Source organism: Thalassophryne amazonica, chromosome 1 (assembly GCF_902500255.1).
Source record: "Thalassophryne amazonica chromosome 1, fThaAma1.1, whole genome shotgun sequence".
Taxonomy (NCBI): Eukaryota; Metazoa; Chordata; class Actinopteri; order Batrachoidiformes; family Batrachoididae; genus Thalassophryne; species Thalassophryne amazonica.
Window position 1 is genome coordinate 58,119,940 of NC_047103.1, and position 21,580 is coordinate 58,141,519.

Genomic DNA, 21,580 nt, shown 5'->3' on the forward strand with positions numbered 1-21,580 from the left:
CGGGAGGTAGAGGGAGTTATAAAAAACTCAATCTCCTCCCGATGGTTTCCAGATACCACCAGAGTTACTGGTTGTGTCTTGTGTGTGATTAAAGGGAGGAGGGTGCCATCTAGTGCCTGAACCTGCAATGGTGAAGGAAGCGCCACCAGAGGGAGCCCTACCTCCCTTGCCCATCTGCTGTCTAGCAGATTCCCTTCTGACCCCGTGTCCACCAGTGCTGGGGCCTGAAGGGTTAAATCCCCGCTCAGGATTGTGACTGGGAGTCGTGTGGCAATCTGTGTGTGTCTCACTTGAATATTTTGACCCCCCCTTAGCCCAGTCTCTAAGGGCGAGTGTTGTCGTTTTGGCCGTTTGGGGCAGTTTCTCTGTGTGTGCTCCTTAGAGCTGCAGAGAAAACACTCTCCACGGATCAGCCTCCTCATTTTGGCCCTGTGCGTTTCCCTAACAATGTCAGCAGGGGGAGCTGTTGCCCCACAGAGCGCTGCGGCTGTGGAGCGTGGGGAGGACGGCCCCTTTTCGAACCCGGAAGGGAGAGGGGCGGCGCGTATCCAGTCACGTCCTTCGCCTCGCTCCCGACGGCGTTCCTCCAACCGATTGTCTAACCGTATAACGAGATCGATAAGCCCATCTAAATCCCGCGGTTCCTCCTTAGCTACCAGCTGCTCCTTCAGAACCCACGACAGTCCGTTTATGAAGGCGGCGCGGAGCGCAACGTTATTCCAGCCGGACCTCGCAGCCGCGATGCGGAAGTTGACTGCATAAGCGGCTGCGCTCTCGCGTCCCTGTCTCATTGACAGCAGCACAGTTGCAACGGCTCTCCTCTGTTAGGGTGATCAAACCACTGTTTCTGAACTCCCCCCACAAACCCAGTGTATGCCTGCATAACAACCGAGAGTTCTGTTCCCAGAGCACCGTAGCCAAGGCGTGTGCTTTACCCCGAAGCCAGGAGCAATCACATAAGCTATTTTACTAGCCATCTGACGCAGTACATGCCGGGACGTTGTGCGAAGACTGCGGAAACACTGCATAAGAAAGTCCGCGCACATCTCCACACAACCTCCGTACGGCTCCGGAGGGCTTATGTATGCTTCAGGATGGGTGGGGGGTTGTTGAACCACCACTGGACGTTTATATCCTGCAAAGGGTCGGCCAGGCGGATGAGCTTGCAGCAGCGCCCTGAACGCTCGGCCGCCATCTGTGCGGAGAGAGCCTCCACCCTGCGGTTCAGGAGGATGTTTTGCTCGGCATTTGATCCAATCGAGCCGTAAAGGCGGTGAGAATGTGCTGCAGCTCACCAATCACGTCTCCTGCAGACGCCTGCGCTCCTGCTCTCCCATTGGTCGTTCAACAACCGGGTGACGCCCCTCGGAGTCCATGACTACTGGCCGAGATATCCTGTTGGGAAAGTGTAGTGACACGGACCCACAACAGGGTGCGCAAATGAACGGTCAATAGATGAGCCAAAAAGTAACAATTTAATGTTGTGAATGTGCACAACGAATATCAGACAATCTCAGAATATCATTACAGTCAATCCACAAAGGTGACGTGTGGGCAGGCTCGTAGGATAGAAGGAATCTGTCCTGAGAAGAGCCGGAACCACACGATTTCCGCCGCCCCAGAACCTGGTGAATACTGGAGCCGCCCAAGTCACGAATTCCCAGGTGATCACCGTCCCCGACTGTCGGATCTGGTACTGGCTGGCGAAAGAACAAAGACAGTCAAGTGTGGGTGTGTGTACACCAGTAACAACAACGGTGGGAATGCCACCTCCCACCTCTCACTCAATATGGTGCAGAGTACCGCAGTGATTCATCAGGGGAAAAGAGTGCCGTCCTGCCTCACTCAGCCTCCACAGAAAAAGGAACCCGGTACTCCTGCAAACACTCACAATATACAGATAATTGCAAAACACAAACGGCTGAGGATATTACCTCCAATGAAGCTATGATATCTCGGCACAGAGGTGGAGATGACGTCTGGTCTTTATTGAGTGAGATGATGTGAGTAGCTGGGTGACCAGCTGTCAAGAGGTAATGAGTGACAGCTGTCACCCCGGCTGTGTCCATGGCCGGCAGCGCCCTCTCGTGCTGAAGCCCCGCACTTCAGGAGGGGCCCACTGGTGGTGGGCCAGCAGTACCTCCTCTTTCCGGCGGCCCACACACAACACAAAGTTTTCACAATTATCTTTAACATACAAATTATATGATTATAAGAAAATAATGCTCTGAAAATCTCATTCTAGGCTGCTGTTGATGAATGTTATGTTGTGAGTAGATGTTTCTCTCCATTTGAAGCAACACCATGCAGATACAGGTCATTTATTGGGGGGTTGTCCGCTTGTTTTACAGTCTTTATGTGATTTATGGCCTCAATCATCTGTGTGATCAGCAGGGCATGAGCCATGAAAATGGCTTTATTTCAATGGCCTCCAATTTATTTTTCAGCTGAAATACCTGTTGGACAAAATTTGTGTCATGCATGGTTACATCTGTGTCAAGTTTCAAGCCTGTCATATGGAAGAAAAAATCAAGTCAGCTGTTTTTTTTTGTCACAAGTGTAACATTTTTGTGTGTGTGATGTGTGTGTGTGTGTGTGTGTGTGTGTGTGTGTGTGTGTGTGTGTGTGTGTGTTGTGTGTGTGTGTGTGTGTGTGTGTGTGTGTGTGTGTGGTGTTACCACCTACAAATAATGAAAATAATGGGACCTATTTTCAATTGCTTTCAAATATATGTAATTTGGTACCATTATTTATCAAAAATAATTTCTAAGATGTACATCAAATAATATTATAAAATAAAATAAATATAAATATAATATAATGTTATGAACGTAAAAATGTCCAGTTCTATTTAATGTATTATTTATTTATTAATGTGTCAAGTTAATTATATTCTATTAATGTTATATATTCATTCAGTCATTCATTTTCTATACCTATTTAGTCCAATTAAGAGTCACAGAGAGGCTGGAGCCTATCCCAGCAGTTATAGGATGAGAGACGGTGTAATCCATGCTGCCCCTATTAAACACACACACACACACACCTATATAGCGCTTTTCCATCTGCATCAGACACTTTACAAAAAATACCTCACATTCACCCTGATGTGAGGGTGCTGCCATGCAAGGCGCTCACTACACACCGGGAGCAATGAGGGGAATAAGGACCTTGCCCAAGGGATCTTAGAGATATTCTGGTCAGGCTGGGATTTGAACCGAGGATCTTCTGGTCACAGGCCCAATGCTTTAACCACGAGACCATCACCTCCCCTTCAACCACCTCCCATTCAAGGGTCACATGGGGGCTTGAGCTTATCCCAGAAGTCATAAGCTGTGAGGCGGGGGACAGGATGCCAGTCTGCGCAGGGCTACATATACAGTGCATCTAGAAAATATTTACAGCATTTCACTTTTTCCACATTTTGTTATGTTACAGTCTTATTCCAAAAAGGAATAAATTCATTTTTTCCCATAAAATTCTACTCACAACACCCCATAATGACAAAATGAAAAAAGTTATTTTGATATTTTTGCAAATTCATTAAAAATAAAAACTAAGAAATCACATGTAGATAAGTATTCACTCACTTTGCTCAATACTTTGTCGATGGGCCTTTGACAGCAAATACAGCCTCAAGTCTTCTTGAATATGATGCCACAAGCTTGGCACACGTATCTTTGAGCAGTTTTACCCATTCCTTTTGCAGCATCTCTCAAGCTCCATCAGGTTGAATGGGGAGCGTCGGTGCACAGCCATGTTCAGAACTCTCCAGAGATGTTTATTCGGATTCAGGTCTGGGCTCTGGCTGAACCACTCAAGGACATTCACAGAGTTGTCCTGAAGCCACTCCTTTGATATCTTGGCTGTGTCCTTAGGGTCATTGTCCTGCTGAAAGATGAATTGTCACCCCAGTCTGATGTCAAGAGCGCTCTGGAGCAGGTTTTCATCCAGGATGTCTCTGTACATTGCTACATTCATCTTTCCCTCAATCCTGACTAGCCTCCCAGTTCCTGCAACTGAAAAACATCCCCACAGCATGATGCTGGCACCACCATGCATCACTGTAGGGATGGTACCCAGCTTCCTCCAAACATGATGCCTGGCATTCACGCCAAAGGGTTCAATCTTTGTCTCATTAGACAAGAGCATTTTGTTTCTCGTGGTCTGAGAGTCCTTCAGGTGCCTTTTGGCAAATCCAGGCATCTGCCATGTGCCTTTTATGAAGGAGTGGCACTCTACCATACAGCCCTGATTGGTGGATTGCTACAGAGATGGTTGTCCTTCTGGTAGGTTCTCTGTCCTAGAGGAATGCTGGAGCTCTGACATACACTATCAACTGTGGGACCTTATATGTAGACAGGTGTGTGCCTTTCCAAATCATGTCCAATCAACTGCATTTACCGCAGGTGAACTCCAATTAAGCTGTAGAAACATCTCAAGGATGATCAGTGGAAACATGAAGCACCTGAGCTCACGTTCTGAGCTTCATGTCAAAGGCTATGAATACTTACGAGGGCTGTCAATAAAGTAAGGGTCCTTTTTATTTTTTTCAAAAACTATATGGATTTCATTCATATGTTTTTACGTCAGACATGCTTGAACCCTCGTGCGCATGCGTGAGTTTTTCCTCGCCTGTCGGTGACGTCATTCGCCTGTGAGCACTCCTTGTGGGAGGAGTCGTCCAGCCCCTCGTCGGAATTCCTTTGTCTGAGAAGTTGCTGAGAGACTGGCGCGTTGTTTGATCAAAATTTTTCTAAACCTGTGAGACACATCGAAGTGGACACGGTTCGAAAAATTAAGCTGGTTTTCAGTGAAAATTTTAACGGCTGATGAGAGATTTTGAGGTGATTCTGTCGCTTTAAGGACTTTTCACGGTGCGAGACGTCGCTCAGCGCTCTCAGCTGCCGTCATCAGCCTGTTCAAGCTGAAAACCTCCACATTTCAGGCTCTATTGATCCAGGACGTCGTGAGAGAACAGAGAAGTTTCAGAAGAAGTCGGTTTCAGCATTTTATCTGGATATTCCACTGTTAAAGGAGATTTTTTTAATGAAAGATGTGCGGACGGATCCGCGCGTCGGGACGCAGCCGGCGCGGTGCGGCGGCACAGGAAAAACACCTCCGTGTTGATAACCATTTGTAAAATCCAGGCGGCTTTTGATGGCTTTCAGTGGAGTGAGTATATGAGAAATTGTTTAACAGGCAGGACATGTTCCAACTTGTCCTTAAGGCTTTCAACAGAGGTGTTTTTCCTGTGGCGGAGCGTCGCGGCGGCTGCGTCCCGACGCGCGGACCCGTCCGCACGTCTTTCATTACAAAAAATCTCCTTTAACAGTGGAATATCTGGATAAAATGCTGAAACCGACTTCTTCTGAAACTTCTCTGTTCTCTCACGACGTCCTGGATTAATAGAGCCTGAAATGTGGAGGTTTTCAGCTTGAACAGGCTGACGACAGCGGCTGAGAGCGCTGCGCGACGTCTCGCTCCATGGGAAGTCCTTAAAGCGACAGTATCACCTCAAAATCTCTCATCAGCCGTTAAAATTTTCACTGAAAACCAGCTTAATTTTTCGAACCGTGTCCACTTCGATGTGTCTCACAGGTTTAGAAAAATCTTTGATCAAACAACGCGCCAGTCTCTCAGCAACTTCTCAGACAAAGGAATTCCGACGAGGGGCTGGACGACGACTCCCACAAGGAGTGCTCACAGGCGAATGACGTCACCGACAGGCGTGGAAAAACTCACGCATGCGCACGAGGGTTCAAGCATGTCTGACGTAAAAACATATGAATGAAATCCATATAGTTTTTGAAAAAAATAAAAAGGACCGTTACTTTATTGACAGCCCTCGTATGTAGATGTGATTTCTTAGTTCTTTTTTTTTTTAAATTTATTTTTAATAAATTTGTAAAAATGTCAAAACTTTTTTCATATTGTAATTATGGAATGTTGTGTGTAGAACTGTGAGGAGAAAAAAAAATGAATTTCATCCATTTTGGAATAAGGCTATAACATAACAAAATGTGGAAAAAGTGAAGTGCTGTGAATACTTTCCGGATGCATGGCAGACAAACACACTCGCATGAATGGTCAATTTAAAGTGTGTAGTTCACCTAAACTTTATGTCTTTGGTAGTGGGATGAAGGTGGAGAACCTGGAGGGAACCCATGTGAACAAAGGGAGCATGCAAACTCCACAGAGAAAGGACAAGGCAAGAAGCGATCCCACAGCCTCCTTGCTGTGAGGCAACAGTGCTAACCACTGAGTCACTGTGCCACCCCTATTAACTATCTATCTATATACATAAAGGGCTACATCTGCCTGTCTGTCTGGGATAAACTCCAAAACTATAATATGTAGCCCTAAAAACTATATATTTTCTGAATCCTCATGACATGGGGAACAAACTGGTGCCATTTTTTAAAAAGTGGAACTGAAAATTCCCCCAAAAATAGCCATTTATGTAAGACCATACAGTGTTGTCCCATGTGCGATAAACTCCCAAACTATAATATGTAGCCCTAAAACTATATATATTCTGAATCCTCATGACATGGGGAACAAAATGGTGCCATTTTTTTAAAAAGTTGAACTGAAAATTACCCCAAAAATAGCCATTTATGTAAGACCATACAGTGTTGTACCATGTGCTTTTCATGCTGCCACTTCTGTCTGTCTTTCTCTCTGTCCACAATAAACTCCCAAACTATAATATGTAGCCATAAAAACTATATATATTCTGAATCCTCATGACATGGGGAACAAACTGGTACCATTTTTTTTTTAAGCTGAACTGAAAATTACCCCCAAAATAGCCAGTTGTGGGTATGACCAGACAGATTCAAATTTCCATCCCTGTATATGTGTTGGCCATCTCTGTTTATTTCATCCCTTTCTACAGCACACTCAGCACAGCACAGCCACAGCACACTCAGCAAAACAACAACATGCTTAGGCTGAGGCTGTGGGTATGACCAGGCAGATTCAAATTTCCAACCCTGTATATATGTTGGCCATCTCTGTTTATTTAATCCCTTTCTTCAGCTACTTTATGTTCTCAGCTGTTAAGCACCTGACTGTCCTGTACAACCCAGTTTGCCTTCCTGTCTGAACACATTAATTTTATGTTTGTAAAATTGCAATGTAAAAACAGTGAAATACACCACTACCTCAATTTTAATTCATTGATATTTACATTTACTGTTACCTACCTTTTGTATGTAATCTATATACATAAAGGGCTACGTCTGTCTGTCTGTCTGTCTGTCTGTCTGTGATAAACTCCCAAACTATAATATGTAGCCCTAAAAACTATATATTTTCTGAATCCTCATGACATGGGGAACAAACTGGTGCCATTTTTTAAAAAGTGGAACTGAAAATTCCCCCAAAAATAGCCATTTATGTAAGACCATACAGTGTTGTACATACCATGTGCGATAAACTCCCAAACTATAATATGTAGCCCTAAAACTATATATTTTCTGAATCCTCATGACATGGGGAACAAACTGGTACCATTTTTTTTAAGTTGAACTGAAAATTACCCCCAAAATAGCCGGTTGTGGGTATGACCAGGCAGGTTCAAATTTCCAGACCTGTATATGTGTTGGCCATCTCTGTTTATTTCATCCCTTTCTACATCACACTCAGCACAGCACAGCCACAGCACACTCAGCAAAACAACAACATGCTTAGGCTGTGGGTATGACCAGGCAGATTCAAATTTCCAGCCCTGTATATGTGTTGGCCATCTCTGTTTATTTAATCCCTTTCTTCAGCTACTTTATGTTCTCAACTGTTAAGCACCTGACTGTCCTGTACAACCCAGTTTTCCTTCCTGTCTGAATACATTAAATTTATGTTTGTAAAATTGCAATGTAAAAACAGTGAAATACACCACTACCTCAATGTTGATTCATTGATATTTACATTTACTGTTTCCTACCTTTTGTGTGTAATTTTGTTATAAATTTGATTGCAAAACAAAGTCTGCATGAAGGACTTCAAATGTGTTTGTCTTTTAACCAAGTATTTCCCCTTAGTTTGGGGAGTCCACCTCTTATAGTTCTGCTGGACACACTTTAGCCCATTAACTATTATATTTATAAGACATCAGCATTACAAAAACAAATGTTGGGCAATTGTTTTGATTAAAATGATTGGCATTGGTTTATGTCTAAAACAGGTTAACCCGGGCAGCACCAGGTACCCCAGCTAGTATGCAAATAAAATCAGAAATCCTTCAAACTGTACATTGAAATTATTCAAGCAGTAAAATGTCAGACAATAAATGTTACACATGTGACACAAAAACAGCCCCCCACTCCCACCCTGAATAAGACACAGCCATTAAAATAAAGTCTATCCAAGATTTTAGGGACATCCATCTTTTGTGTCATAGGCTAAAAAATGTTGTCCAATTTGAAGACAGCTTGGGCCCCATGTACAAAGCATGTGTATGCACAAAAACGTGACGTATGTCCTTCTCCACGCTAAAGTTCAGATGTGTCAAAAGTGAAATGACCGTGGAAATGTGCAGTGCACCACGGCAAAATCCTGGCTGGTGTACTCATGTCTCTACAGCTGTTGTTTCGCTGGGACACTGTTAATAGTATGAAAACATTAAGTCATCAGAGTGATGTGCACACCAGAGACACACTTATTAACAATTAATACATCCACATGTTTGCAATTATATGGGTGGCTATAAAAGCATGTGCAAAGTGACACAGTCAACTGCCTGGCTCCTCGCCGTCTTGCATTCTAGGCCAGCCGCGTTCTGCACACAACTCCAGTAACAGTGGTCTTGTTAAACGAAATTGGCTTATGAGCCAATTATCAAGTAAATCCTTGCATTCCCTGAATACACGCTCACGTCAGATTGCACCATTTGCAAGGTCATCACTTTGCGCATGCTTTTATATTCACCCATATAATTGCAAACACGTGGCTGTACTACTTGCTCAGTGGTGTGTCTTTGATGTACACATCACTCTGATGACTTCTTGTTTTTACACTATTAACAGTGCCCCAGCATCACCTCTACATGTCAGCAGTGGACCAATAGCTGTAGAAACATGTGTACGCCAGCCAGGATTTCTGCGTGACGCACCACACATTTCCACAGTCACTTCACTTTTGATACATCTTAACATTAGTGTGGGGACAGACACACGTTTTTATGTGTACACACACTTTGTACATGAGGCCCCTAGATATTTTTGTGCTTACGCCAGCTTCTGGGTTTTGGCGTACGCCATGTTTCAGTAGGTACATGAGGCCCCTGGTGACCTACACTATGTTAGCTTGCTGAAAAGTTGTATGAATATGACGCCTTTAAAGTTAGTGCATTGAGATCATCTTTACATATATGCATAATGTACTTTCGCATGATATGTGTTACTGGTAGTATTTGATTTCATATTTGGCTAATTGTGAAATAGCGTACTTTTACATTTATGTAACATTTTATGTGTGTGCTCCACAGTTTTTGCTCGCATGCAACGTCAGTGAAAAAAACACATGCACAGATTAAGGCTGTAATTGGAATCGTGCACTGAAAGGGTTTATTTCAAAGAAGTACGTCCTGGAAGAAGCACCGCTTGGTGCTTGCAGCTTTACGTTTGGAGCAGTCACATAAAGTGTTTCTGACTTGTTTGTCTTTTACTGTGAAAACGTGCTGTCCTGTTGTGTGCGGGTGTGCGTTTTTTTCCGTGCGCTTATGTTTTCTGTATTATGTTGCATTGTCTCCATCATGTAGACTTCTTGAGAATAATGCTATCCTGGATCAGTATGAACAAGCATCACTGAAATATGAAAAAGTGGAGCGGAGATTTACACCAGCATGATGCTGATGCTGATGAAGGGACACTGTGACGAATGAATACTGATAACATGTCCGTGTGCAAAGAAAAAAACTGACAGACTAAAACATAGCTGCAGTGCTGTGAAACTGGAAATGAGCTGGATGATGACTTAGATACATATTGTATCAGGCCAGATTTTTTTTTTCTTTCTTTACTTTTTTGTTTGGATTTGCTTTGTTTTGGGGTCTCACAATAATTATATGGACCTTTTAGATGATTATTAAAAGTTGGGATGTTAGAAACATATCTGTCATTGTCATACAGTCAAAAATAACAAAATAATGTGCTAAAACACATTCAGTTTCATTTCCCAGCATGTGGATTTTAGATTAGTTTAATAGCAAATTAACAATGCTTGCCATCTAAATTTAGTGAGATATTTTTATTTTATTAGTTGTAATTGGAACTGAACCCAATTAATTACTAACATAAATTGAATTATAATGGTATTGGAATAATCAAACGTAATTTATTTTTAATAAAGCACATTATATGGCTTCTGCATGATTATTTTATAGTCACAAAAGCATTAACAGACTAACATTAATAAATGAAAGCCCCCCAGCGACAAATACTATCTCTTATGGACTATGACATGAGAAATGGGGGAAAGCATCATCAGAATTAATTAACTGCAATGCATGTTGTTGCCGAGCTAAATCATTAAAGCACTGTTAAAAAAAAATTACTTTGTTTTTTATTTTATTTTTTAATGCAGATTCACTTTAATATATGTTGACTAAGCTTTTGACTGGCAACTTTGATTTCACCAGAACCACTTGACATTTACTTAATCTGTCTAACTCTTTTATTGTAGAAACGGAGTATCTTTTTAGTAAAACATGACTTTTATACCATAGGATAAAACTGAAAGAATGACCGGTTTTTAAGAGTTACTCTAATGACCTTTCAGGGCTGATTTTACTGATGCTTTGTAAAATAAATAATAACTGTTGGGAAAGTGTAGTGACAGGGACCCACAACAGGGGGCGCAAATGAACGGTCAATAGATGAGCCAAAATATAACAATTTAATGTTGTGAATGTGCACAACGAACATACAGACAATCTCAGAATATCATAACAGTCAATACACAAAGGTGACATGTGGGCAGGCTCGAGGATAGAAGACGTCTGTCCTAAGAAGAGCCGGAACCACACGATTTCCGCCGCCCCAGAACCTGGTGAATACTGGAGCCGCCAAGTCCCGAATTCCCAGGTGATCACCGTCCCTGACTGTCGGATCTGGTACTGCTGGCGAAGAACAAAGACAGTCAAGTGTGGGTGTGTGTACACCCAGTAACAACAACGGTGGGAATGCCACCTCCACCTCTCACTCAGAATGCTGAGGTATTTACAGTGATCCCTCAGAGGAAAAGAGTGCCGTCCTGCACTCACTCAGCCTCGACAAGAAGAGGGACCAGTACTCCTGCAAACACTCACAATATACAGCTTATTAGAAACACAAATGGCTGAGGATATTACCTCCAATGAAGTATGATATCTCGGCAACGAGGTGGAGATGACGTCTGGTCTTTATGGAGTGAGATGATGTTGAGTAGATGGGTGACAGCTGTCAAGAGGTAATGAGCGACAGCTGTCACCCCCGGCTGTGTCCATGGAGGCAGCGCCCTCTCGTGCCTGAAGCCCGCACTTCAGGCAGGGCGCCCTCTGGTGGTGGGCCAGCAGTACCTCCTCTTCTGGCAGCCCACACAACAGGACCCCCCCCTCAACAGGCGCCTCCTGGCGCCTGACCAGGTTTGTCGGGGTGTCGGCGGTAGAAGTCGGCCAGGAGGGCCGGATCCAGGATGAAGCTCCTCTTCACCCAGGAGCGATCTTCGGGTCCATACCCCTCCCAGTCCACCAAGTACTGGAACCCCCGACCCATCCGACGGACGTCCAGGAGCCGGCGCACCATCCAAGCCGGCCCCCCGTCGATGATCCGAGCAGGAGGGGGCACCGGTCCGGGAGCACAGAGGGGTGAGGTGTGATGAGGTTTGATACGTGACACGTGGAAAACCGGATGGATCCGCAGTGAAGCCGGGAGTTGGAGCTTCACTGCGGCAGGACTGAGGACTTTGAGGATCTTAAAGGGGCCAATGTACCTGTCCTGGAGTTTCGGGGAGTCCACCTGGAGGGGGATGTCCTTCGTGGAAAGCCACACCTCCTGCCCGGGCTGGTAAGCAGGGGCCGGGGATCGCCAGCGGTCTGCATGGGTCTTCGCCCTCGTCCGGGCCTTCAACAAGGCAGAGCGGGCGGAGCGCCACACCAGACGGCACTTCCGCAGATAGGCCTGGACCGAGGGCACACCGACCTCTCCCTCCACCACGGGAAACAACGGGGGCTGATACCCCAAACACACCTCAAATGGGGAGAGGCCGGTGGCAGAAGACACCTAGCTGTTATGCGCATACTCGATCCAGGCCAGATGGTTACTCCAGGCCGTCAGGTGCGCGGATGTGACGCAGCGGAGGGTCTGTTCCAGTTCCTGGTTGACCCGCTCTGCCTGTCCGTTCGTCTGTGGATGGCACCCGGACGAGAGGCTCACGGTGGCCCCCAGTTCCCTGCAGAAGCTCCTCCAGACGTGTGAGGAGAACTGGGGACCACGATCTGAGACAATGTCGGAGGGTATCCCATGCAGACGGACAACGTGGTGGACCAGGAGGTCTGCTGTCTCCTGGGCTGTTGGGAGCTTTGGGAGGGCCACGAAGTGGGCCGCCTTGGAGAAACGGTCCACTATCGTGAAGATGGTGGTGTTGTCCTGGGACGGCGGGAGGCCCATGACGAAATCCAGGCCGATGTGGGACCAGGGGCGATGAGGCACCGGCAGCGGCTGGAGGAGTCCTTGGGCCTTTGTGTGTACTGCCTTGCCCCTGGCACAGGTGGTGCAGGCCTGGATATATTCCCGGACGTCGGCCTCCATAGACGCCCACCAGAAGCGCTGCCGGACAACTGCCACGGTCCTTCGCACCCCTGGATGACAGGAGAGCTTGGAACCGTGACAGAAGTCCAAGACTGCAGCTCTGGCCTCTGGTGGGATGTACAGACGGTTCTTCGGACCTGTTCCTGGGTCCGAGCTCCGTGCCAGGGCCTCCCGGACGGTTTTCTCCACGTCCCAGGTGAGGGTGGCCACGATAGTGGACTCAGGCAGGATGGGCTCCGGTGGATCCGACAGTGCAGTTTTGACCTCCTCTTCATGTACCCGGGACAAGGTATCTGACCTCTGGTTCTTGGTCCCGGGGCGATAGGTGATCCGGAAGTCAAAACGCCCGAAGAACAGTGACCAGCGGGCTTGCCTGGGGTTCAGCCGCTTGGCGGTCCCGATATACTCCAGGTTCCGATGGTCAGTGAAAACCGTGAATGGCACAGACGCTCCCTCCAACAGGTGTCTCCACTCCTCAAGAGCCTCTTTTACTGCAAGGAGTTCTCGATTGCCGACGTCATAGTTCCGTTCAGCCGGGGTCAACCTGCGTGAAAAGTAGGCACACGGGTGAAGTACCTTATCGGTCTCTCCGCTCTGGGACAGCACAGCTCCTATCCCTGAGTCAGAGGCATCCACTTCAACCATGAACTGGCGGCTAGGGTCGGGCTGCACCAAAACTGGCGCAGTAGAGAACCGTCGTTTCAACTCCTTGAACGCGGCTTCGCACCGATCCGACCAGGTGAAGGGGACTTTTGGAGAGGTCAGGGCTGTCAGGGGGCTAACTACCTGACTGTAGCCCTTAATGAACCTCCTATAGAAATTAGCGAAGCCGAGGAACTGTTGCAGCTTCCTACGGCTTGTTGGTTGGGGCCAATCTCTCACCGCCGCAACCTTGGCCGGATCAGGGGCGACGGAGTTAGAGGAGATGATAAATCCCAGGAAGGACAAAGACGTGCGGTGAAACTCGCACTTCTCGCCCTTCACAAACAGTCGGTTCTCTAACAACCGCTGCAGGACCTGACGTACATGCTGGACATGGGTCTCAGGATCCGGAGAAAAGATGAGAATATCGTCCAGATATACGAAGATGAATCGGTGCAGGAAGTCCCGCAAGACGTCGTTAACCAAGGCTTGGAACATCGCGGGGGCATTGGTGAGGCCGAACGGCATGACCAGGTACTCAAAGTGACCTAATGGGGTGTTAAATGCCGTCTTCCATTCGTCTCCCTTCTGGATCCGAACCAGGTGATACGCATTTCTAAGATCCAGCTTAGTAAAGATTTTGGCTCCATGCAGGGGGGTGAACACGGAATCTAACAATGGCAACGGGTATCGGTTGCGAACCGTAATCTCATTCAGCCCCCTGTAATCAATACATGGACGAAGTCCGCCATCTTTCTTGCCCACAAAAAAGAAACCTGCCCCCATCGGGGAGGTGGAGTTCCGGATCAGCCCGGCAGCTAATGAGTCCCGGATGTAGGTCTCCATTGATTCGCGCTCAGGTCGTGAGAGGTTGTACAGCCTGCTGGACGGGAACTCAGCGCCTGGAACCAAATCAATGGCACAATCGTACGGACGGTGCGGAGGAAGGGTGATTGCCAGATCCTTACTGAAGACTCAGCAAGATCGTGGTACTCAACCGGCACTGCCGTCAGATTGGGAGGGACTTTGACCTCCTCCTTAGCCTGTGAACCGGGAGGAACCGAGGATCCTAAACACCCCCGATGGCAGGTTTCGCTCCACTGAACCACCACCCCAGACGGCCAATCAATCCGGGGATTGTGCTTCAACATCCATGGGATGCCCAAAATCACGCGGGAGGTAGAAGGAGTTACAAAAAACTCAATCTCCTCCCGGTGGTTTCCAGACACCACCAGAGTTACTGGTTGTGTCTTGTGTGTGAGTAAAGGGAGGAGGGTGCCATCTAGTGCCCGCACCTGCAACGGCGAAGGAAGCGCCACCAGAGGGAGCCCTACCTCCCTTGCCCATCTGCTGTCTAGCAGATTCCCTTCTGACCCCGTGTCCACCAGTGCTCGGGCTTGAAGGGTTAAATCCCCGCTCAGGATTGTGACTGGGAGTCGTGTGGCAATTTGTGTGTGTCTCACTTGAATGTTTTGACCCCCCCTTAGCCCAGTCTCTAAGGGCGAGTGTTGTCGTTTTGGCCGTTTGGGGCAGTTTCTCTGTGTGTGCTCAGTTGAGCTGCAGAGAAAACACTCTCCACGGATCAGCCTCCCCATTTTGGCCCTGTGCGTTTCCCTAACAACGTCAGCAGGGGGAGCTGTTGCCCCACAAAGCGCTGTGGCTGTGGAGCGTGGGGAGGGCGGCCCCTTTAAGAACCCGGAAGGGAGAGGGGCGGCGCGTATCCGGTCACGTCCTTCGCCTCGCTCCCGACGGCGTTCCTCCAACCGATTGTCTAACCGTATAACGAGATCGATAAGCCCATCTAAATCCCGCGGTTCCTCCTTAGCTACCAGCTGCTCCTTCAGAACCAACGACAGTCCGTTTATGAAGGCGGCGCGGAGCGCAACATTATTCCAGCCGGACCTCGCAGCCGCGATGTGGAAGTTGACTGCATAAGCGGCTGCGCTCTCGCGTCCCTGTCTCATTGACAGCAGCACGGTTGAAGCGGTCTCTCCTCTGTTAGGGTGATCAAACACTGTTCTGAACTCCCCCATAAACCCAGTGTATGCTGATAACAACCGTGAGTTCTGTTCCCAGAGCGCCGTAGCCCAGGCGCGTGCCTTACCCCGAAGCAGAGCAATCACATAAGCTATTTTACTAGCATCTGACGCGTACATGACGGGACGTTGTGCGAAGACGAGCGAACACTGCATAAGAAAATCCGCGCACGTCTCCACACAACCTCCGTACGGCTCAGGAGGGCTTATGTATGCTTCAGGGGATGGTGGGAGGGGTTGTTGAACCACCACTGGAACGTTTATATCTTGCACAGGGTCGGCAGGAGGATGAGCTGCAGCAGCGCCCTGAGCGCTCGCCGCCATCTGTGCGGAGAGAGCCTCCACCCTGCGGTTCAGGAGGATGTTTTGCTCAGTCATTTGATCCAACCGAGCCGTAAAGGCGGTGAGAATGTGCTGCAGCTCACCAATCACGTCTCCTGCAGACGCCTGCGCTCCCTGCTCTCCCATTGGTCGTTCAACAGCCGGGTGACACCCCTCGGAGTCCATGACGCTGGCCGAGATATCCTGTTGGGAAAGTGTAGTGACACGGACCCACAACAGGGGGCGCAAATGAACGGTCAATAGATGAGCCAAAATATAACAATTTAATGTTGTGAATGTGCACAACGAACATACAGACAATCTCAGAATATCATAACAGTCAATACACAAAGGTGACGTGTGGGCAGGCTCGAGGATAGAAGACGTCTGTCCTAAGAAGAGCCGGAACCACACGATTTCCGCCGCCCCAGAACCTGGTGAATACTGGAGCCGCCAAGTCCCGAATTCCCAGGTGATCACCGTCCCCGACTGTCGGATCTGGTACTGCTGGCGAAGAACAAAGACAGTCAAGTGTGGGTGTGTGTACACCCAGTAACAACAACGGTGGGTATGCCACCTCCACCTCTCACTCAGAATGCTGAGGTATTTACAGTGATCCCTCAGAGGAAAAGAGTGCCGTCCTGCACTCACTCAGCCTCCACAAGAAGAGGGACCAGTACTCCTGCAAACACTCACAATATACAGCTTATTAGAAACACAAATGGCTGAGGATATTACCTCCAATGAAGTATGATATCTCGGCAACGAGGTGGAGATGACGTCTGGTCTTTATGGAGTGAGATGATGTTGAGTAGATGGGTGACAGCTATCAAGAGGTAATGAGCGACAGCTGTCACCCCCGGCTGTGTCCATGGCGGCAGCGCCCTCTCGTGCCTGAAGCCCGCACTTCAGGCAGGGCGCCCTCTGGTGGTGGGCCAGGATGTACCTCCTCTTCTGGCGGCCCACACAACAACAACAAAATGTCACCTTTTTTATTATTTGTTTTATTGGGTTTTGGTTTGTAAATGTTATAGTGTGTCCCCAACCTGGCAACAAACCATCCATATCACACAAACATTTTTAAACTCGTATCTGCTTGGTTGAATGATTCTGGTTTTGACGTCAAAATAATAATTAAAAAAAATTCAGATCAAAATTTGTTTTTAAAGTGTGACAGTATTTCACCAAATGCAACTGTACAGTCTCAAAGTAAAGCCAGTCCATACAACATCACACAAGGTCAAAGATGAGCTGAGAAATGGAACAGCAGGAAAGGACTTCATATTAGATGTATTTGCAACTGTGTATGACTTCATCATGTGACTTGTCTGTGACTTTGTTATTAAATCATTCATACCAATCAAGTGCAAATATTTTGCTAATCATGTTTAGCCGCATGTTCTCCTTGAATTGCTGGCTGTCTGAGTGGTGTCCAAAAAATGAGGTGGGCTTCATAGATAATTGGCAAAGCTTCTGGGGAAAACCTGGTCTTGTTAGGAGAGACGGCATCCATCCCACTTTGGATGGAGCAGCTCTCATTTCTAGAAATCTGGCCAATTTTCTTAAATCCTCCAAACTGTGACTATCCAGGGTTGGGACCAGGAAGCAGCATTGTAGTCTTACACACCTCTCTGCAGCTTCTCTCCCCCTGCCATCCCCTCATTACCCCATCCCCGTAGAGACGGTGCCTGCTCCCAGAGCACCAATAACCAGAAAAAATCTATTTAAGCATAAAAATTCAAAAAGAAAAAATAATATAGCACCTTCAACTGCACCACAGACTAAAACAGTTAAATGTGGTCTATTAAACATTAGGTCTCTCTCTTCTAAGTCCCTGTTAGTAAATGATATGATAATTGATCAACATATTGATTTATTCTGCCTTACAGAAACCTGGTTACAGCAGGATGAATATGTTAGTTTAAATGAGTCAACACCCCCGAGTCACACTAACTGCCAGAATGCTCGTAGCACGGGCCGGGGCGGAGGATTAGCAGCAATCTTCCATTCCAGCTTATTAATTAATCAAAAACCCAGACAGAGCTTTAATTCATTTGAAAGCTTGACTCTTAGTCTTGTCCATCCAAATTGGAAGTCGCAAAAAACAGTTTTATTTGTTATTATCTATCGTCCACCTGGTCGTTACTGTGAGTTTCTCTGTGAATTTTCAGACCTTTTGTCTGACTTAGTGCTTAGCTCAGATAAGATAATTATAGTGGGCGATTTTAACATCCACACAGATGCTGAGAATGACAGCCTCAACACTGCATTTAATCTATTATTAGACTCAATTGGCTTCGCTCAAAATGTAAATGAGTCCACCCACCACTTTAATCATATCTTAGATCTTGTTCTGACTTATGGTATGGAAATTGAAGACTTAACAGTATTCCCTGAAAACTCCCTTCTGTCTGATCATTTCTTAATAACATTTACATTTACTCTGATGGACTACCCAGCAGTGGGGAATAAGTTTCATTACACTAGAAGTCTTTCAGAAAGCGCTGTAACTAGGTTTAAGGATATGATTCCTTCTTTATGTTCTCTAATGCCATATACCAACACAGTGCAGAGTAGCTACCTAAACTCTGTAAGTGAGATAGAGTATCTCGTCAGTAGTTTTACATCCTCATTGAAGACAACTTTGGATGCTGTAGCTCCTCTGAAAAAGAGAGCTTTAAATCAGAAGTGCCTGACTCCGTGGTATAACTCACAAACTCGCAGCTTAAAGCAGATAACCCGTAAGTTGGAGAGGAAATGGCGTCTCACTGATTTAGAAGATCTTCACTTAGCCTGGAAAAAGAGTCTGTTGCTCTATAAAAAAGCCCTCCGTAAAGCTAGGACATCTTACTACTCATCACTAATTGAAGAAAATAAGAACAACCCCAGGTTTCTTTTTAGCACTGTAGCCAGGCTGACAAAGAGTCAGAGCTCTATTGAGCCGAGTATTCCTTTAACTTTAACTAGTAATGACTTCATGACTTTCTTTGCTAATAAAATTTTAACTATTAGAGAAAAAATTACTCATAACCATCCCAAAGACGTATCGTTATCTTTGGCTGCTTTCAGTGATGCCGGTATTTGGTTAGACTCTTTCTCTCAGATTGTTCTGTCTGAGTTATTTTCATTAGTTACTTCATCCAAACCATCAACATGTCTATTAGACCCCATTCCTACCAGGCTGCTCAAGGAAGCCCTACCATTATTTAATGCTTCGATCTTAAATATGATCAATCTATCTTTATTAGTTGGCTATGTACCACAGGCTTTTAAGGTGGCAGTAATTAAACCATTACTTAAAAAGCCATCACTTGACCCAGCTATCTTAGCTAATTATAGGCCAATCTCCAACCTTCCTTTTCTCTCAACAATTCTTGAAAGGGTAGTTGTAAAACAGCTAACTGATCATCTGCAGAGGAATGGTCTATTTGAAGAGTTTCAGTCAGGTTTTAGAATTCATCATAGTACAGAAACAGCATTAGTGAAGGTTACAAATGATCTTTTTATGGCCTCAGACAGTGGACTCATCTCTTTGCTTGTTCTGTTAGACCTCAGTGCTGCTTTTGATACTGTTGACCATAAAATTTTATTACAGAGATTAGAGCATGCCATAGGTATTAAAGGCACTGCGATGCAGTGGTTTGAATCATATTTGTCTAATAGATTACAATTTCTTCATGTAAATGGGGAATCTTCTTCACAGACTAAGGTTAATTATGGAGTTCCACAAGGTTCTGTGCTAGGACCAATTTTATTCATTTTATACATGCTTCCCTTAGGCAGTATTATTAGACGGCATTGCTTAAATTTTCATTGTTACGCAGATGATACCCAGCTTTATCTATATCCATGAAGCCAGAGGACACACACCAATTAGCTAAACTGCAGGATTGTCTTACAGACATAAAGACATGGATGACCTCTAATTTCCTGCTTTTAAACTCAGATAAAACTGAAGTTATTGTACTTGGCCCCACAAATCTTAGAAACATGGTGTCTAACCAGATACTTACTCTGGATGGCATTACCCTGACCTCTAGTAATACTGTGAGAAATCTTGGAGTCATTTTTGATCAGGATATGTCATTCAAAGCGCATATTAAACAAATATGTAGGACTGCTTTTTTGCATTTACGCAATATCTCTAAAATTAGAAAGGTCTTGTCTAAGAGTGATGCTGAAAAACTAATTCATGCATTTATTTCAGGCTCCTCTCCTGTGGAACCAGCTCCCAATTCAGATCAGGGAGACAGACACCCTCTCTACTTTTAAGATTAGGCTTAAAACTTTCCTTTTTGCTAAAGCTTATAGTTAGGGCTGGATCAGGTGACCCTGAACCATCCCTTAGTTATGCTGCTATAGACTTAGACTGCTGGGGGGTTCCCATGATGCACTGAGTGTTTCTTTCTCTTTTTGCTCTGTATGCACCACTCTGCATTTAATCATTAGTGATTGATCTCTGCTCCCCTCCACAGCATGTCTTTTTCCTGGTTCTCTCCCTCAGCCCCAACCAGTCCCAGCAGAAGACTGCCCCTCCCTGAGCCTGGTTCTGCTGGAGGTTTCTTCCTGTTAAAAGGGAGTTTTTCCTTCCCACTGTCGCCAAGTGCTTGCTCACAGGGGGTCGTTTTGACCGTTGGGGTTTTTACGTAATTATTGTATGGCCTTGCCTTACAATATAAAGCGCCTTGGGGCAACTGTTTGTTGTGATTTGGCGCTATATAAATAAAATTGATTGATTGATTGATTGATTGATAATCAATATGTACTTGCAATCATCCATCTAGGCTTGGTGATTGAGATCTACAAAAAAGGTACTTTTCAGACCATGTTTTCCTTGACGTTGACCTTTGACTAAACTACTCCAAAATCAAATCACCTCTTGTTATCTATTTGCGTAATATTCCCACCAAGTCTGAAAGTAATCCGTCCAGCTATTTTTGAGTTACCTTTCCCACAGACACACACATGCGCGTGCCAGTGAAAACAATACCCTTGCCAGTTTGCTGACTTGTAAGGTACTTACTAAAAATGGTGCACTTCATACTAAAAATGTACATAACCACACACATACAATTTTTGTCTGATACACTAAAAATTAATTATAAAATAAAACAAAGTCAAAACATCATCTATCAACTTTCTAAACACTTTTAATTTATAATTTCATTTAGTTTGTCAGAATTGAAAAAAATATTCAATTTGTGGTTGAATCTATTTTTAATAGGAAGTGCATCATTTTAAGCAAAAGCATTTTGATTGTATTGTGTATTCAGAAACTAACTACATATTTAAGTATTATTATCCAACTCCACCTACAGTTCCAGCTCTGCTTGCGATTGACCCCAAACCTGGTTTATGCCAGTGCTGCATTGCCAGACATCAGATGTGTGCAGTACCACATAAGAAAGTGACAAAAACTTGACATTTAAATATTAAATTTGCTTTAGTGTCACCTCTAAATAAAACTGAAAATATAATAATAATCATCATCATCATCATCATCACAGTTGTGGCACTTCAAACTCTAACTCTAAATGTAGCTTAATAGTCATTGGTAGCTTTGATTTGCAGGAAGAAATTTTAGAATTCCTGTTTTTATTGAAAATATGGCATGCAGTTGAGCTTGGAACACAACTGCACACTCAATTCATACATTAATGTGATATGTCTTTCTTTTCTTTTCCAAAACCCTGATGCCTTTCCAATTACATCAAGTTTCTGGTGTTTGCCATATATTTGTGTGTACATTATTTTTCTGTATTATTGTGTATTCTATTTCTACTCATGGCT

General features: G+C 45.4%; 1 protein-coding gene across 1 annotated transcript in view; it reads left to right on the forward strand.

Annotated features, from left to right (window-relative positions):
• The window catches only part of neto1l (neuropilin (NRP) and tolloid (TLL)-like 1, like), a 174,542-nt gene extending 164,257 nt beyond the window's left edge, over nucleotides 1-10,285 (forward strand). The window contains exon 9 of the mRNA XM_034161693.1: nucleotides 9,764-10,285. The gene's annotated coding sequence lies outside the window, so the exon portion shown is untranslated. The remainder of the gene's footprint in view (nucleotides 1-9,763) is intronic.
• The last annotated feature ends 11,295 nt before the right edge of the window (nucleotides 10,286-21,580 follow it).